The sequence below is a fragment of the Caretta caretta genome, chromosome 10 (genome assembly GCF_965140235.1).
Source record: "Caretta caretta isolate rCarCar2 chromosome 10, rCarCar1.hap1, whole genome shotgun sequence".
In the NCBI taxonomy this organism is placed as follows: Eukaryota; Metazoa; Chordata; order Testudines; family Cheloniidae; genus Caretta; species Caretta caretta.
This window is the reverse complement of record NC_134215.1, coordinates 84,614,207-84,632,667: the sequence shown is the minus strand read 5'-3', so window position 1 is coordinate 84,632,667 and position 18,461 is coordinate 84,614,207. Positions and strand designations below refer to the sequence as shown.

At 51.9% G+C, this 18,461-nt stretch overlaps 1 protein-coding gene across 4 annotated transcripts in view; it reads right to left on the bottom strand.

The window, feature by feature from the left end:
- Positions 1–976, bottom strand: part of ZNF710 (zinc finger protein 710) — a 51,132-nt gene extending 50,156 nt beyond the window's left edge. For all 4 annotated transcript variants that reach the window (XM_048865888.2, XM_048865887.2, XM_075133274.1 and 1 more), the window contains exon 1: positions 748–976. The gene's annotated coding sequence lies outside the window, so the exon portion shown is untranslated. The remainder of the gene's footprint in view (positions 1–747) is intronic.
- Positions 977–18,461: the final 17,485 nt, after the last annotated feature.

Genomic DNA, 18,461 nt, shown 5'->3' with positions numbered 1-18,461 from the left:
CTTAGCCCAGAAGGGTCCTGCCAGCGAGTATCAGGTGCTCCACAGGACACCCTGCTGAGGAGGAGGCCCAAGAGCAAGTCTGGGGGGAACCCGAGGCCGAGCACACGGGGCTGCGCCATCGGGGGGCTCCAGCTCCCCGCCAAGCAGCAGCTAGGGCAAGGGAAGACCCGAGCCACGTCCACAGGGGGGCACGGGCGGGCCAGCGGCGCTCGGGGCTCCGGCGCGGCCCCTCGCTCAGCCCGGCCCCTCGCTCAGCCCGGCCGCCACAGCGAAACCCGGCGAAGCCTGCCGCGCCGGCCCCGGGGGCTTCTCGGCGGGAGAGGGGCCGGCGCCGCGGGGCGGAGTTTCCAGGCAGGGCAGCCCGGGCCCCGTCCTCCCCCCGCCGAGCAGGGGCCGGGTCGCTCCCACGGACAGTCTCCGCCGGGGGCCAGGCCGGGCGCCGGGGGGGGGTCCCGGCAGCCGCCGCCAGGCCCCCGCCCAGCCCCTGCCCCAGGCAGCCGGTCCCCGCCGCGGGCAGCGGCCCCGAGACCGGAGCCCTCCGCGCCCCACGGCGCCTCCCGGCCCCCGCCCCAGCCCCACAGCGGCCCGGCCGCGGCTCAACAGGTCCGGCCCCGGCGCGGGGAACTTGGCGGGCTGGGGGGGGGGGGGGGGCACGTGCCCCCCCCCGGCCGCCATCTCGGCCCCGGGAGCGGCCCGTCCGAGCGCCCGCGACATGTCGGCGGCCCCGCGCCCCCCGCCGGGACTCACCCCGGGCTGGCGACGCGGGTCCCTGCTCCGGCCGCCCCGGCCCGCTGGCGGCCGCTCCCGGCAGCAGGAAGCGAGGAGCGGGGCCGACGGGAAGGGATGCAAAGCAGCCGCCGCCGCTCCTCGGCTCCGCTCCCTTTTGTCTCGGCGCCGCCGCCCCGCCCGCTCCGGCCTCTGCCCGCCGCCCAGGGGCTCCCGGGCCGGTCCGCCAGGCGAGCCCCGGGGCGAGCCCCGCCCGCCCCTCGGCCCTCCCGGCTCGCGGGCGGGGGCGGTTTCGTTTCCGACCCAAGTCACGCCCCCCGGGGCCATGCGGACCGGCCGCCCGGGAAGGGCCCGCCCGCCCCGGAGGCCGCGCCCGGAGCCCCTGCGCCAGGCGCGTCCGGCTGCTCGCCCTGGCCCTGGGCTCCCGCCGGCCGCGGCGGGCCCGGGGCGTCTGCAAGCCTCGCCTGCGGCTGAGCGGGGCCGCCGGGCAGGGGAGCGCTGCCGCGGGACGGCGCCTCAGGCGCTCGGAGCCCCCTTCCCGCCGGGGCGCGGGCCTGCCGCCCCACGCCGGCCACACGCGTCCGCGCCGCGGGCTCCTCGCCCGCGCAGCGACTGGCCCCGCATGCCGCCAGGCTGGAGGCCCCCCGACTTTTGCTAATCCCTTCGTTCTGGGCCACCTTTCTTCCTGTTTATCCCCTGCCAGGGGCAGTAAGGCAACTGGAAGTCAGCTGTGGCTGGGAGCCAGGCAGACTTCAGAGCCTGGAGGATTCCTGGTGCTGTGGGGATGACAGGTAGGCATCTCACAGAACCCCACCCACAGGTGCTGGAACTAGGGGTGCAGGGGGTGCTGCTGCTGCACCCCCCCCTCCAGCTTGAAGCGTTGTCCATTGTACAGAGAGTTTACAGTTTGGTGCAGTGGCTCTCAGCACCCCTACTGTACAAATTGTTCCAGCCCCCCTGATCCTACCACTGCAGGGATATCCTCTGTGGTGCCACTCTCTTCAGCTGTGGGAATAATAACCATGAGAGAGCAAAAGACCTGAGGCTATCTACAGGACCACCTACTCCCTGCTTGCCTGTTAATAATATGCACCAGACTCTAGCCCAGTGTTGCAGTCACCATGATTTATTGTCTTGGGTGATTTGACATCCATGCAGATGATGATTCCTCTGGGTTGTCTTAAAATCTCATGGTTCCAATGATCATTATCAGACAAGCTTCGCACAACTCACCATTGGGAAGTCATATTTGGGGTTTTATTTTTGGCCTGTGATTGGGAGTGCATCTCCCTGTGTGAAGATTACACCTTTATCATGCTCTTATTTTGTATTGAGACATTGCCTAGAGCTCCCAATCAGGGCCCAGGGCCCTACTGTCCTTGGCACTGTATACATGTAATATAAAAATAGTCCCAGCCCCAAAGAGCTTATAATTTCCAGATCCTCATCGATTCCAAGCCAGAAGGGACCATTGCGATCATCTCTAGTCTGACCTCCCCTAAAACATGGGACATAGAACTTCCCCCAAATAATTCCTAGAACAGATCTTTTAGAAAAAAAAACATCCAATCTTGATTTCAAAATTGTCAGTGATAGAGAATCCACCATGACAGTTGGAATATTATTCCAGTGATTAATTACTCCCACTGTTTTTACCTCTTATATCCAGTCTGAGTTTATGTAGCTTCAACTTCCAGCCACTGGATCCTGTGAGACCTTTGTCTCTTATGCCTCATCTACACTTTTTTTGGGGGGGGGTGTCAATTTAAGTTATGGAAATTCAGCTACATGAATTACGTAGCTGAAGTCGACGTACTCAGACCTACTAACCGCAGTGTCCACTGCGGTGAGTCAACTGCTGCCGCCCCCTCGTCGACTCTGCCTGTGCCTCTCGCCGCAGTGGAGTACAGGAGTTGACGGGAGAGCGCTCGGGGGTCGATTTATCACATCTAGACTAGATGCGATAAATTGACCCCCGCTGGATCGATTGCTGCCCGCCGATCCAGCAGGTAGTATTGACATACCATTAGACTGAAATATTGTACTTATCTAGACTATAATCAAGTGACTCCTTAACATTCTCTTTTGTTAAGATAATTAGATTGAGCTCCTTGAGTCTATCACAATAAGGCGTATTTTCTAATCTTTTAATCAGTCTTGTGACTCTTCTGTGAACGCTCTCTTAATTTATCGCCACCTTTGAACTGTGAACACCAGAAATGGGCATAGTATTCCAGCAGGGGTTGCACCAGTGCCAAACAGAGGTAAAATAACCTCTTTGCTCCTACTCAAGCTTCCCTTATTTATACATCTAAACAAGAGTCACATTAGTCCTTTTGCAAAAAGAAAAGGAGTACTTGTGGCACCTTAGAGACTAACCAATTTATTTGAGTATGAGCTTTCGTGATTGGTTAGTCTCTAAGGTGCCACAAGTACTCCTTTTCTTTTTGCGAATACAGACTAACACGGCTGTTACTCTGAAACCTGTCATTAGTCCTTTTGACCACAGCATCACAGTGGGAGCTTGTATTCAGCTGATTGTCCACTAGGAGCCCAAAATCTTTTTCAGAGTCACTGCTTCCCAAGATAGAGTTCCCAGTCCTGTAAGTATGGCTTACATTTGTTGTTCCTATTTATATTTAGCCATATTAAAACACATATTGGTTGTTTGTGCCCAGTTTAACAAGCATTCCAGATTGCTCTTTATCACTGACCTGTCCTCTTCATTATTTACCACTCCCCCAATTTTTGTGTCGTCTGCAACCTTTATCAGTGATTATTTTATATTTTCTGCTAGATCACTGATAAAAATATTACACAATGTAGGGCAAGAAACAATTCCTGCGGAACCCTACTAGAAACCCACTGGTTCAATGATGACTGACCGTTCATTTACATTTTGAGACCTATCAGTTAGCCAGCTTTTAATCCATTTAATGTGTGCCATGCTAATTTTATATCATTCTAGGTTTTAAACAAAATATCATATGGTTACAAGTCAAACGATTTACAGAAATGTATTACATCAACATTATTACCTTTATCAACCAGATTTGTAATTTCATCAAAAGGAGCTGCCAAGTTAGTTTGACAGGATCTTTTTCCATAAAACCATGTTGATTGGCTTTTACTATGCTACCCTCCTTTTATTCTTAATTAATAGATTCCCATATCAGCTGCTCTATTATCTTGCCCAGGATTGATGTCAGATTGACAGGCCTATAATTACTCAGGTCATCCCACTTACCTTTTTCAAATATTGGTGCAACATTAGCTTTCTTCCAGTCTTTTGGAACTTCCAAGACTTATTGAAAATCAACATTAATCATCCACCAAGCTCCTTAGCCAGCTCTTTTAAAACTCTTGGTTACAAGTTATTCAGATCTGCAGATTTAAAAATGTCTCACTTTAGTAGCTATTGTTTAACCTCCATCTGAGACACTAGTGGAATGGAAAGAGTATTATCACAAAATATGACTACCTCATATGTTTTTTCCCAAATACATAACAGAAATATTTCTTGAACACTTCTGCCCTTTCTTCATTATTACTGGTAGTTATACCATTTCCATCTAGTAATGGACAAGTACCATTGTCAGGATTCTTTTTGTTCCTAATATACTTAAAAAACTCCTTGTTGTCCTTAACTCTGTTGGCCATTGATTTCTCCTTGTTTCCCCTTACTTCCCTTATTAATTTTCTACAATAAATCTTTATCTTGTGCAAACTAAGGTCAAAGTTTACTTTTTCCCCCTTAATCGGGATTTTCCCAACTTTGGAAATCAATGGACTTGCTTGGGTTCCAGAGTTTCCTGAATGAGTGTGGTGCCTATGGAATATTACTAAAAAGAAAAGGAGTACTTGTGGCACCTTAGAGACTAACCAATTTATTTGAGCATGAGCTGTAGCTCACTTGAAAGCTCATGCTCAAATAAATTGGTTAGTCTCTAAGGTGCCACAAGTACTCCTTTTCTTTTTGCGAATACAGACTAACTCGGCTGTTCCTCTGAAACCTATAGAATATTACTGATGACCCCATAGAGGCTGAGAGCTCATAGAACAGAAGATGGAATGGAAGGAGGATCAAAATTCAGAGTGGTGGAACTAGAGTAAGTGAAGGCTTAGCAATTAGGTGTAGTGACTGGAAGGTCAAAACTCCCAGATGAGGGAGGAGGGTCAGATCTCACAACTTGGTAGTTCAGAGCAGCTGCAGAACATGTTGTCTCAAAACTACTTCAAGGAAAACAGAGACTCTCAGCTTCCTGGTTGTGAAGAAAGAGAAGGATGAGGTCTGCTTTTAATGGAAAAAGGTATAAGTAGAGACAGTAGGGATTTGGCTGTATGGATGTTTAAAAATAGTGGATCTTAGTGGAAGCAAGTAAAGCGGGCAAACTAATTGCAGTCACCAGCTTATTTAATGAACGTATCCTTTTTTCCTGTCTATGGACTGACTTGGATTTTAACATATTTTTGTTATTTACAATTATTTGAAAAATTGCTTCTGGAAACATATTTCAGCCTATAGATGGCTGTGAGTATTGCTTCAAATAGCTACTATACATTTTGTGGGTTAGTCAGTTAAAAAACATGGCTCTCTGACTGGCTTCTTCCAAAACTCACAAAGAGCTTTCAAGGTGACCACCAAACAAACTCAGCATGAATATCTGTTCATGCAAGCACGTTTCCACTAGTGTTTGTCACTTTCTCATGAGTTTGCTTGTACAAATGTTTGCAAAATGCATCACAAATGCCATGAATGTAAGTTTGCAGGTTTTATTTAGACAATCAAAATTTTGTGTGTGCAGAATTCACTCATCTCCCAAAATAAGGCTTTCCACTTTAAAATAGGAAATGGAGCGGGACCTATAACAGAGCTTAAGGAACACCTAGAGTGTCAAGAGAAGGCTAGAAAAGGTTAGCACGATGAAAGAGGCAGAAGCACCTTTTTTGTGAAGTAAAATGACAATAAGGATCTGTTTCACAGGGAGTACACTGTAGTTAACAAATAACAAAGGTTAAGCGTAGGAACATTACAGAGGCTTGGTACTAGGATATGTATTCTGTCTAAATAATGAATGGTCTGGACAAGGTAAATGGGGTGTTCTTGTTTATCAAATAGATAAGTGTAAGGCAACCACTAATTGCCTGGGGGTAGGAAGAAATTTCTCCTACAGGTAGGTTAATCCATTGCTCTCCTCTGAAGTTTCTGATACTGCCTACCGTGGACTAGATGAAACACTGGCCTGACCCAAAACAGCAAATGCTCATAAGAGGAGGTTAACAGGGTCAGCAGGGGTGGCTCTGAAGCACCCTGCCCCCATTTCCCCTTCTACTCAGGGCCTCATAAAAACGCCACACAGCCCAAAAGACCCCTGCTGGATTCTGCTTTATCTGAGTCCAAATAAACTCAAAAATGGTCTCTTCCTCCAAGACTCCTGCTGGCCCCCACCCCTCTTCCCTATGGTCCATCCATCACCAAGTGTGCAAGCTGGGCACAACTATTCAGGCTTTACTCCCCCCCACCCACTCCTTGAGTCAGGAACTCGCAGGCCTCCCCCCCAAATGTAGGTTCGCTCCAATCTTTCTCCTGAAATCAGGAGCCCCCAGCCCTCCTTCCTGGAGCTGGGTTCACTTCAAACTGTCCCTTTATTCCCTGCAGCTCCCCAGGGGCCTGTCCTGCATGGCACCCCCAACCTCCCTTGGGAAGTGTTAAGCTGCCAGCCCCACGGTTCCATCCCACCCAGCTATCCCCAGGCCTGGTCTGAACTAATCACATGACCTCATTCGTTATTATCCACCTGCGGTGGTTGGCGGATCTTGTTATTTCCCTTAAAGGGGTCAGCCAGCTTGTGACAGTGGCTCAACGCTATAGAGCTAAAAGTGAGGCTGATGCAGAGACCCTCAGCTCTCTCCTAGGCCCGCCTGCACCGCACCCTCCCTCCACAGAGACCCTCAGCTCCCCCACAAATCCCCCTGTCCACACCCACCCTCCACAGAGACCCTCAGCTCGCTCCCAGATCCCCCTGTCCACACCCACACCCACCCTCCACAGAGACCCTCAGCTCCCCCACAAATCCCCCTGTCCACACCCACCCTCCACAGAGACCCTCAGTTCCCTCCCAGATCCCCCTGTCCACGCCCACACCCACCCTCCACAGAGCTCCTCAGCTCCCCCCTCCCACACCGACACCCACCCTCCACAGAGACCCTCAGCTCCCCCACAAATCCCCCTGTCCACACCCACACCCACCCTCCACAGAGACTCTCAGCTCCCCCACAAGTCCCCCTGTCCACACCCACACCCACCCTCCACAGAGACCCTCAGCTCCCTCCCAGATCCCCCTGTCCACACCCACACCCACCCTCCACAGAGACCCTCAGCTCCCCCACAAATCCCCCTGTCCACACCGACACTCACCCTCCACAGAGCTCCTCAGCTCCCCCCCGATCCACCCGCCAATAGACACCCACCCTCTACAGAGACCCTTCAGCTCCCCCAGCCCACACTGACACCCACCCTCCACAGAGACCCTCAGCTCCCCCCTAGATCCCCACACCCACGGACACCCACCCTCTATAGAGACCTCTCAGCTCCCCCTGCCCACACTGACACCCACCCTCCACAGAGCTCCTAGGCTCCCCCCAGGCCTGTCCACTCACCCGCACGACATCCACCCTCCAGAGAGACCCTCAGCTCCCTCCCAGATCCCCCTGTCCACACCCACACCCACCCTCCCCAGAGCTCCTCAGCTTCCCCTGCCCACACTGACAGCCACCCTCCAGAGAGACCCTCAGCTCCCTCCCAGATCCCCCTGTCCACACCCACACCCACCCTCCACAGAGCTCCTCAGCTTCCCCTGTCCACACTGACACCCACCCTCCACAGAGACCCTCAGCTCCCCCCTAGATCCCCACACCCACGGACACCCACCCTCTATAGAGACCTCTCAGCTCCCCCTGCCCACACTGACACCCACCCTCCACAGAGCTCCTAGGCTCCCCCCGGCCTGTCCACTCACCCGCACGACACCCACCCTCCAGAGAGACCCTCAGCTCCCTCCCAGATCCCCCTGTCCACACCCACACCCACCCTCCCCAGAGCTCCTCAGCTTCCCTTGCCCACACTGACAGCCACCCTCCAGAGAGACCCTCAGCTTCCCCTGCCCACACTGACAGCCACCCTCCACAGAGACCCTCAGCTCCCTCCCAGATCCCCCTGTCCACACCCACACCCACCCTCCACAGAGACCCTCAGCTTCCCCACAAATCCCCCTGTCCACACCCACCCTCCACAGAGACCCTCAGTTCCCTCCCAGATCCCCCTGTCCACGCCCACACCCACCCTCCACAGAGACCCTCAGCTCCCTCCCAGATCCCCCTGTCCACACCCACACCCACCCTCCAGAGAGACCCTCAGCTTCCCCTGCCCACACTGACAGCCACCCTCCAGAGAGACCCTCAGCTTCTCACACCAAAACCTCCTGCGCTCCCTCAGCCACCCTCCTCTTCCAGCCATTTTCTCCCGGCTCCTCCCCCACCCCTGCCCAGCTGCCCTCCTGCCCGCTCCATAAGGGCCGGGGCTGGCGGGCGTTCCCCCAGTGCCAAGGAGGGCAGCAGGGCAGGTGCTGCAGGAAGTAACGCCCTGGGGACCCAGTCTGACAGCCCCCTGCAGCCCTGCCCTATTTAACCACGGATGTTTGGCCTGACCCCGACCCGTTGAACCCGGATCTAGGGATCCCTCCATCCCTGACGTGGGTCGCTGAGGTGTGGACCCAGCCCCTCACTCCCAGCAGCCTGAATCAGCCAGGCCGCGCCCATGGGGATCGGCTCTGCCAGTTGCTGTGTCTACTGAGACCCCCCCCCAACCCGCGCCTGGGTCAATCGATGGCCTGACAAAGCCCTGCCCTCTGCCCCCAGAAGAGGGGGGATTATTCCTGAGTAGTCCATGTGGCCCCAGGGGCTCTGATCAGCCAGTCAGTGTCCCCCAGCCACATGCAGCCCACCAGTGCCCCGGAGCTGCTCAGTACAGCCAGCCTCCCACCATGGCCCCCCACCCCCTCCTGATGGCTCCCATGGCCCCAGGAAGGGACTGCCCCATCTCTCTGACCCCCTGGCCTCCCTCCCCCATCCCAGTGGCCACCACTCCACAGGAGGGGACTCCTTGGCTCCCTTTTTCTCTCTCTCCCATTGGGTTGGTGTGACCCACACTGCAGACGTCTCTGGAGAGCCCCCACTTCTCTCTAGGCTTTGGTTTGTGGAGCCTGTTGGCCCGCGGCTGCCCTCCATGTCTCATGGCCCGATTCACGTTCTCTCCCTGGCACTCTTCCTATCTCTAACCATGCAGTGGCTCTGATCTCAGTCATTTCTATCTTCCTTCCCCCGCCCAGTACAATCACTCCACAGCTTCTTCCTCCCACACACTTGCATTATAACGGGAGTCTTCTCTCTCTCCACTCTGACTCAGTGTTTGCTCTTAAACCCCCTGAACTTTTCTGAGGCTGTGACAGACATATTAACAATTTGCACCCTTATTCAGTAGTCCGTCCCTGTTTAGCAACGCACTTAAGTATACGCGTGACTTTAGTCATATGCTTAAGTTCCACTGACTTCAGTGACTTAAGCTGGGGGTATTCCCATGTGAGGAGTCTGCCAGGTTTGCGACCCCTGTATGCCCGCAAAGGGGCATACAATTGCTGCCATGGAGGCAAGGATCAGGGCCCTAGGGTTGAAGCAGCTTCCATTGAAGTTGATGGGTGTTTTGCTATTGACTTTAATGGGAATAAAATTGGGTTCTTAATTTTCATTTTTCAGAGAACTGTGTTGGGTGTGTTTCAATTCAACTTTTACAGGCTCCTGCTTGCAAATTGTCCCAGCCTTTGGAAGTTTTTGTCCCAGCTGTTTTTGAAACTTTTGGGAGGGGGGAAAAAACTTAAACTATTGGAAAAGCATGTTCCTCGCTATGCGACATCTCACACTTTCCCACATTAATGTTGTCTCTTTGTTGAGATTGAGCATGAAAAGTTTCAACCCTTAAAGGAGAACTTTGCAGAAAGTTATGAACATGTGAAATCAGAGTTATAAACGAAAGGCCTGCCATATCCTTAACTATAGCAGCTCTTGCTATTGCAAAGCCTTATAGTAATGGTTGTAAAGCTTTAGAAAAGGTTAATTGTTCCTGGGTTTTACCTTGCACAATCTGACACAAGCCTGTTCCCTGGCCCCTTCTTTGTCTTTTTACACACACACACACACCTGTAGGGAGGCTTGGAATTCCATGCAACTGCCTGCCCCAATACTCCTTTCTGCTGAGACCTTGTCCAGACTGAGGATCTACCCTGATTCCAGCTATCAGTGACCAGCAACTCATGTAGCCAGGTCTGAATTAAGACAATCCGGGGCCCTAGGCACACCATAGCATGATGCCCCGGCGAGTCCGACCCCATGGCCCCACTTCGACACCATCACACTCCTCCCCTCTTGGAATGGTGGTGTGTGACATTATTGACATAATCTGGGACCGTATAGATCATTGTTGCAACCAAGGTCCTGTAGGGCACCAAATCTTGTTTAAAGGGAGTCAGATAAGGTGTCTAAGACAAGGTTATGGTTTGCTCGTTATGGTTATGCTGTCTATCTGTGTGTATCATTTTTGTAGTTAAAGTTATGAATATTGGCTCTATACTGTCGGTATTTCAAACTTGTGCTATGCTTCTGGGTGATACCGCAGACAAGTTGGCTTCAGCACTGCCTAGCCTGCTGAATGGCTCATTAAGGACCATCAGCTACACAAATGACCCACTGAGAGAAGGCAGACACGCCTGGGGACTCAGCCAGGTATGCAGGGACCTGCCTATGGACAGAACTCTGAGGTTTTTCCAGGCCATGGGATGGACAGCTTGTCTTTGGGACAAAGAAAGCAGAGACCACATGGCAAGAGACTACACAAAGCTGCTGCAGCTCCTCCATCTGGTCTTCAATCCTGCTTCCTACCTCTGGAGGGACTTTGCTACAAATGGAAGCTCTACACAAAGGACTGAAGGACCCATCCCAGCTGGGCATGTTCTCCCGAGACCTGATTTGAACCTGCAGCTTATTCCATCACTGCTACAAGCCTGAACCAAGAACTTTGCCATCACTGTATGTCATTGATTCCATTTCACCAATCCTAGCTCTCATCTCTATGTTTTTCCTTTTATGAATAAACCTTTAGATTTTAGATTCTAAAGGATTGGCAACAGTGTGATTTGTGGGTAAGATCTGATTTGTATATTGACCTGGGTCTGGGGCTTGGTCCTTTGGGAATGAGAGAACCTCTTTTCTTTTACTGGGGTATTGGTTTTCATAACCATTTGTCCCCATAATGAGTGGCACTGGTGGTGATACTGGGAAACTGGAGTGTCTAAGGGAATTGCTTGTGTGACTTGTGGTTAGCCAGTGGGGTAAAACCAAAGTCCTCTCTGTCTGGCTGGTTTGATTTGCCTTGGTGTACATAGAAACTCCAGCCTTGGGCTGTAACTGCCCTGCTTTAAGCAATTTGTCCTGAATTGGCACTCTCTGTTGGGTCCCGCCAGGACCAGCATCGTTACATGATGTAAGGGACCCTCCATCCCTTCCAGAGAGGCAGAAGTAGCAGCATGAAGTCCCCTTTTACCCACTTCCAAGAGTGGCATCAGGACCCCCTGCCCTTTTCAGAAGCACCCGTTTCTTCCAGAAAGGCAGGGATGAAAGCAGGGGACCCTCAGTACTTACCCCAGCACCTGGGATGTATCTGCTACAGTGGGTGCGACAAGCCCACTGCACTTTTCTCTTGCTTCCCCCAAAGCCATTGGCAGGCATCCCCAGTGTAGTGGGCTGTGGAGTTAACACCCCATTGAGAGATGGGATAGTTCCCCATTGAGAGATGGGATACAGCAATTGTATCAGGCTATCTGCAGACTCAGGCAGATGGCACTGCATCAGTTACACTTGCTTCATGCTTTCAGGTTTGTTTGTTTTTTGTTTTTTTCCCCCAACCACGAGGCCTAGACATGTCTGGGGTTCTTTTAATGGAAGCTGAGATTGCAATGTAATCACCTGACTCCAGGAGCCAGGGGCATAGGCATAGGCATGGAATGCCTTTACTGTCATCTGGCCCTGGGTGTAGAATCCCCAGTGCAGGCAGGCAAAGCCACAATTTGCACCAGTGGACACCAGTGTCAAGCAGGAGCAAATAGCAGAGTTCCTTGTCTCCCCCAGGGTCTCACTGGTTCCTGGCCACCAACGACTGGGATGGAAGCAAACCCCAGAGTGGACAAGACCTGGTATTTCCAAGGCATGGCTGTTTACTGACCTTGGTAAAACGTTCTGCCAGCTCCCCACTCCTGGGAGCGAGAGTTCTGCCCAAATGTCTCGTCCAGCTTCCTGTTTCGTAGGTATAGGCTGTGAGCCTGAGTCATGAGGTTCTGCGTAAGCTTGGGGAGCTTTGTGTGTACGCGCCCCCCCCGCCCTTGTTTGCATGGCCGTGAGTCTTCCAGGGGAGGGTTCCCAACATTTTCCCAGTAGTGGGGAGCACATGTAAAAGAGGGTCTTATGGACACTTTCCTCTCTTCATGACCCCGCCCCAGCACCCTGGCTGTGGCCTGCGAGATGCAGGCGGTCAGGTGAGATGAAAAGTCTGCGAGCAGCAGGACTGCCCTGGCAGAGTCACTCTGGAAAAGCACAGAAGCAGCTTTAGCTTTGCAGTGCAATGAGACTTTGTCCTTTCTGACAAACGTTACCTTCCCCTGTTGGGCATTCCGCTTCCCGTCACTTCAGGAGCAGAGCCAGCACCAGAGCCCCCTCCTAAAAAGCACATAAGCATTCGTTGAAATCAATGGGTAACTCACCTGCTTAGAGTTACATGTGTTCTTTGGTTTCAGCGTGGCAGCCGTGTTAGTCTGTATCAGCAAAAAGAACAGGAGTACTTGTGGCACCTTAGACACTAACAAATTTATTTGAGCATGAGCATCAGATGCAACTGATTAGGTGGGCTTTAGCCCACGAAAGCTTATGCTCAAATAAATTTGTTAGTCTCTAAGGTGCCACAAGTCCTCCTCGTTCTTTATGTGTTCTTTGTAGGATCACGGCCATGTGATCAGTCAGCACTTGGCAGTCCTCCGGCAAGTGCTCCCCTGACAGCAGCTTGGGAACTGCTGCTGGAAAGACTTTCATCACCTCTCTTGTTATGTGTCTTCTCCAGCCAATATTTGCAGGCTTTGCCTCCTAGCCTCTTATCCTGCCTTGATGCCCTTCCCATTTCCTCAGTGCTTGTACTGTATCCCTTGCTAGGATGATTTTGGCTGACTTATACTGGAAGCTGAGACCCCATCTTGCTGGGTCCTGGCTCAGCTTGTGCTCAGACACTGAGAACTGGAGTGAGATGTTGTTCTGGATGGTGCAAACCCCCCTGGGCCAGTTTCATCTCTGCTGTAACTCTATGAACTTCCCTGGAGTTACACAAGGGGTGAATTTCACCCCCTGGGTATTTGCCAAGCTATGCAAGCCTTGCCATCACAGGTGCAGAACTTGCCATGGTTACTGCTACGGGCACCCGGGTCCTGGAGATGGTCTGGAGCAGGGTCATTTGGGTTTTTGAAATGCAGGACGTTCACACACACTTTCAAATTGTTGAGGATTTACTTCCAGGACCCTGCTAGTTACATATTGATGTTGTTATGACACTATGCCCCATATTCTTCAGAGAGAGATTGTTATGATATGAATATGGAAAGGAGTCCAGGAGAGCTGGCTGTATTTCAAGGAATCCCTGTTGAGGTTACAGGGACAAACCATCTCGATGTGTCGAAAGAATAGTAAATATGGCAGGCAACCAGCTTGGCTTAATGGTGAAATCCTAGCGGACTTAAACATAAAAAAGAAGCTTACAAGAAGTGGAAGGTTGGACATATGACCAGGGAAGAGTATAAAAATATTGCTCGGGCATGTAGGAATGAAATCAAGAGGGCCAAATCGCACCTGGAGCTGCAGCTAGCAAGAGATGTCAAGAGTAACAAGAAGGGTTTCTTCAGGTATGTTGGCAACAAGAAGAAAGCCAAGGAAAGTGTGGGCCCCTTACTGAATGAGGGAGGCAACCTAGTGACAGAGGATGTGGAAAAAGCTAATGTACTCAATACTTTTCTCGCCTCTGTGTTCACGAACAAGGTCAGCTCTCAGACTGCTGCGCTGGGCATCACAACATGGGGAGTAGATGGCCAGCCCTCTGTGGAGAAAGAGGTGGTTAGGCACTATTTAGAAAAGCTGGATGTGCACAAGTCCATGGGGCCGGACGAGTTGCATCCGAGAGTGCTAAAGGAGTTGGCGGATGTGATTCCAGAGCCATTGGCCATTATCTTTGAAAACTCGTGGCGAACGGGGGAAGTCCCGGATGACTGGAAAAGGTTAATGTAGTGCCAATCTTTAAAAAAGGGAAGAAGGAGGATCCTGGGAACTACAGGCCAGTCAGCCTCACCTCAGTCCCCGGAAAAATCATGGAGCAGGTTCTCAAAGAATCAATCCTGAAGCACTTACATGAGAGGAAAGTGATCAGGAACAGTCAGCATGGATTCACCAAGGGAAGGTCATGCCTGACTAATCTAATCGCCTTCTATGATGAGATTACTGGTTCTGTGGATGAAGGGAAAGCAGTGGATGTATTGTTTCTTGACTTTAGCAAAGCTTTTGACACGGTCTCCCACAGTATTCTTGTCAGCAAGTTAAAGAAGTATGGGCTGGATGAATGCACTATAAGGTGGGTAGAAAGTTGGCTAGATTGTCGGGCTCAATGGGTAGTGATCAATAGCTCCATGTCTAGTTGGCAGCCGGTGTCAAGTGGAGTGCCCCAGGGGTCGGTCCTGGGGCCGGTTTTGTTCAATATCTTCATAAATGATCTGGAGGATGGTGTGGTTTGCACTCTCAGCAAATTTGCGGATGATACTAAACTGGGAGGTGTGGTAGATACACTGGAGGGCAGGGATAGGATAAAGAGGGACCTAGACAAATTGGAGGATTGGGCCAAAAGAAATCTGATGAGGTTCAATAAGGATAAGTGCAGGGTCCTGCACTTAGGACGGAAGAACCCAATGCACAGCTACAGACTAGGGACCGAATGGCTAGGCAGCAGTTCTGCGGAAAAGGACCTAGGGGTGACAGTGGACGAGAAGCTGGATATGAGTCAGCAGTGTGCCCTTGTTGCCAAGAAGGCCAATGGCATTTTGGGATGTATAAGTAGGGGCATAGCGAGCAGATCGAGGGACATGATCGTCCCCCTCTATTCGACACTGGTGAGGCCTCATCTGGAGTACTGTGTCCAGTTTTGGGCCCCACACAACAAGAAGGATGTGGATAAATTGGAGAGAGTCCAGCGAAGGGCAACAAAAATGATTAGGGGTCTGGAACACATGACTTATGAGGAGAGGCTGAGGGAACTGGGATTGTTTAGTCTGCAGAAGAGAAGAATGAGGGGGGATTTGATAGCTGCTTTCAACTACCTGAGAGGTGGTTCCAGAGAGGATGGTTCTAGACTATTCTCAGTGGTGGAAGAGGACAGGACAAGGAGTAATGGTCTCAAGTTGCAGTGGGGGAGGTTTAGGTTGGATATTAGGAAAAACTTTTTCACTAGGAGGGTGGTGAAACACTGGAATGCGTTACCTAGGGAGGTGGTAGAATCTCCTTCCTTAGAAGTTTTTAAGGTCAGGCTTGACAAAGCCCTGGCTGGGATGATTTAATTGGGGATTGGCCCTGCTTTGAGCAGGGGGTTGGACTAGATGACCTCCTGAGGACCCTTCCAACCCTGATATTCTATGATTCTATGAATATGGCATAACTAAGATATGTTTTATGCAAGATGGATCATGTGAAGTACCATTGGAAAGGTTATGATGTACTGACTATGATTATCCTATTTGTATGCATGTATCATTTTTGTATCTAAAGTTGGGAATATTGTCTATGTACCTATTTCAACTGTGTTTACACCTGGGGAATCCTATATATGCTGGAGGAGGCTTGAGGGCCTGGCTCAGCAGGACAGCGTAAGGGAGCCCAGGCTGGTGGAACAGACTCCAGTACATCAGGTGGCACCCTGGAGTTGGGGGGTGACCTGTCACAGTTGTATAGATGTTCTTTATCCAAAAGAGATGGCAGTGACCCTACAGAATTTGCTTCTGACCCATGCTATGTATCTATGACAGACATTTGTCCTGATTGTTTCCTCAAAAACGATTAGTTTTTTGTTTTAGTTTTGTAGTTTCTGCCCCCCACTACATTTTTTTTTTTTTTGCGTCTTAGACTTATCATCTTGTCCTCCCTGGAGGGCCACAGAGTCAGAATAGGAGCTTTCTCAGCCTCAGTAGAAGAGGAGGGGCAGGAGAATGCTGAATTTTTCAAAGGAATTTGTCTTGACAAGGACGAAAGTTTTTTTGGAATGGTAAATAATGACAAGGACAGGGCAGTCATGCCGGGCAATGTGGATCACTTGATTAGCTGAACCCATTCAAACGTACCGCATTTTCATATAGCCAAATATGAGGTCAGACATCTAGGAATAAGGAATGTAGGCCATGCCCCTTAGAGGGGCCTTGTAGCGAGGCGCACACTGGGCCCCTCTGCTTTCGGCCCCTCTTGCCCTCTCCAATCACTCAGGAACGCCTCAGCTTGATGCCACACCAGTGTTCTTCATTTACTGTTGTTTTCTCACCACCACTTTCCACCTATGTACAGGTTTCGCAGCTAAATTTGCCAGGTGCAGGCCTGGCCAGCAACAGACCAGAAGGCTCCCGGCTCCTTGCTCCCACGGGAGGGACGCCCACCTTCCTCTTCCTTTTCCTCTGGCTTTCTCCCACCCTTTATAGCCCTGGCTAATGAGGCTGGCAGGTGCTGCCCATTGCCAGGCAGACCCAGGGCTATCCAACCAGCCCCAGTCCATTCCCCTTGATCGGGGCTGGAGTGGCAGGGGCTGATTAAGTGCTTCTCACTCAGCACCCTGTCACAGGACTGTCACCTGGAAAGCAGTGACCCTGAGAAGGATTTAGGCCTCTCGGGCTAGGTCTACACTAGAGACCTGATAGCAGCACAGCTGTACCATTGCAGCCATGCTGCTGTATGGCCTCCCGTGTAGCTGCTCTGTGCCAGCGGCAGAGAGCTCTCCCATGGACACAATGAAACCGCCCCCAGTGAGCAGCAGCAGCTGTGTCTTCAGGAGAGTGCCCCCCACGGACACAGCGCTGTCCACACCGGTGAAACGTATGTTGGTCGGGGGTGTTTTTTTCACACCTCGACCAGCAAATTTTACTAATAAAAGTGCTAGTGGGAACATAGCCTTAGTGGACACATCCTGACCCTGAGCTCTCATTGCGATGCCATGGGGAAAAGGGCTAATGGGATCCTTGGAGGGACACAGAGGGGAGCAGTGCGTAGGAGCAGGGAGGTGATTTTACCTCTATACACAGCACTGGTGAGACTGATGCTGGAACACTGCATCCAGCATGGTGTCCACATGTTAAAGGGGGAGGTGCAGAGAAGAGCCAGAAAGGTGATTTGAGGGCTGGAGAAAGTGCCTGACAGTGAGTGACTTGAAGAGCTTGATCTGTTGAGTTTCTCAAAATGATTGGGAGACGACTGGATTTGGGTCTAAGCAGCACCCGGTGTTTCTCCTAGGGAATGGATGGGCTCTTGAATCCAGGGAAGAACGTAATAAACACCAATGGGTGGAAGCTAAAGCCAGACAAATTCAAAGGAGAGATTAGGCACAAATTTGTAAGAGTGAAGGTGATGAAAAGCTGGAACAAACTACCACGAGAAGTGGTGGATTCCCAACATCAGAGGCCTTTCTGGAAGATGCTTTAGCCAAACAAGTTACTGGGCTTGCTATAAGTAGGGCCCAGTAAATTCACAGTCCAATTTGGTTAATTTCATGACCAGAGGGTTTCAAAATTGGTCCATTTCAGATGTTTACATGGGAAGTTTCAGGGTGTTGTAACCATGGGGGTCCCGACCCAAAAGGGAATTGTGGGGGCTGGGGTTGGGGGGGATCGGAAGCTGTTGTAGAGGGGTTGTGGGATTGCCACCCTCATTTCTGTGAGGCCTTCAGAGCTGGGCACTGAAGGCAGCAGCCATGGAGCTTCCTGCAGCTGGAGGAGGCTGCCGGCGATGGAGGTGAGTCTGATCTCCCCACTGCTGCTGGGAGCACCCCGGCCAGGGGCTCCTTGCTGCTAGTCCCGGCCAGCTGGGGAGGGACAGGACTTCCTCTTCCCCTGCATGGCCCCTCTACGGGGGAGATCAGACCCACCTGGGGGTACCTCCCCCAGCTGCAGGAAGCTCCGTGGCTGGGCAGCAGCCCCAGAGCTTCCTGCAGCAGCAGGAGGTTCCTGGAGGTGGGTCTGATCTCCCTCATGCTGCTGGGAGCGCCCCAGCTGGGGGCTCCTCGCTGCTAGCCCCAGCCAGTGTCCAGGGGCCTCAGCCAATTTGGGGGCCCCTGGGAAAATGGGAGCCCCAGGCCCAGCTCCAGGGCTGCGGCAGCGCAGAAGGGAGGGTGGTACGCTCTGTGCTGCCTCTGGAGGCAGGCCTGATCTCGCCACTGGGAGCCCCCGGGGCGCGGAGGTCGGATTCCACGGGGAGGGGCTTATTTCACGTCTGTGACACGTGTTTCACGGCTGTGAAAATCTAAGGGTAAGTGGTGCTATTCTGTGGCCTGTGATCTACAGGCCACCCAACTAGATAAT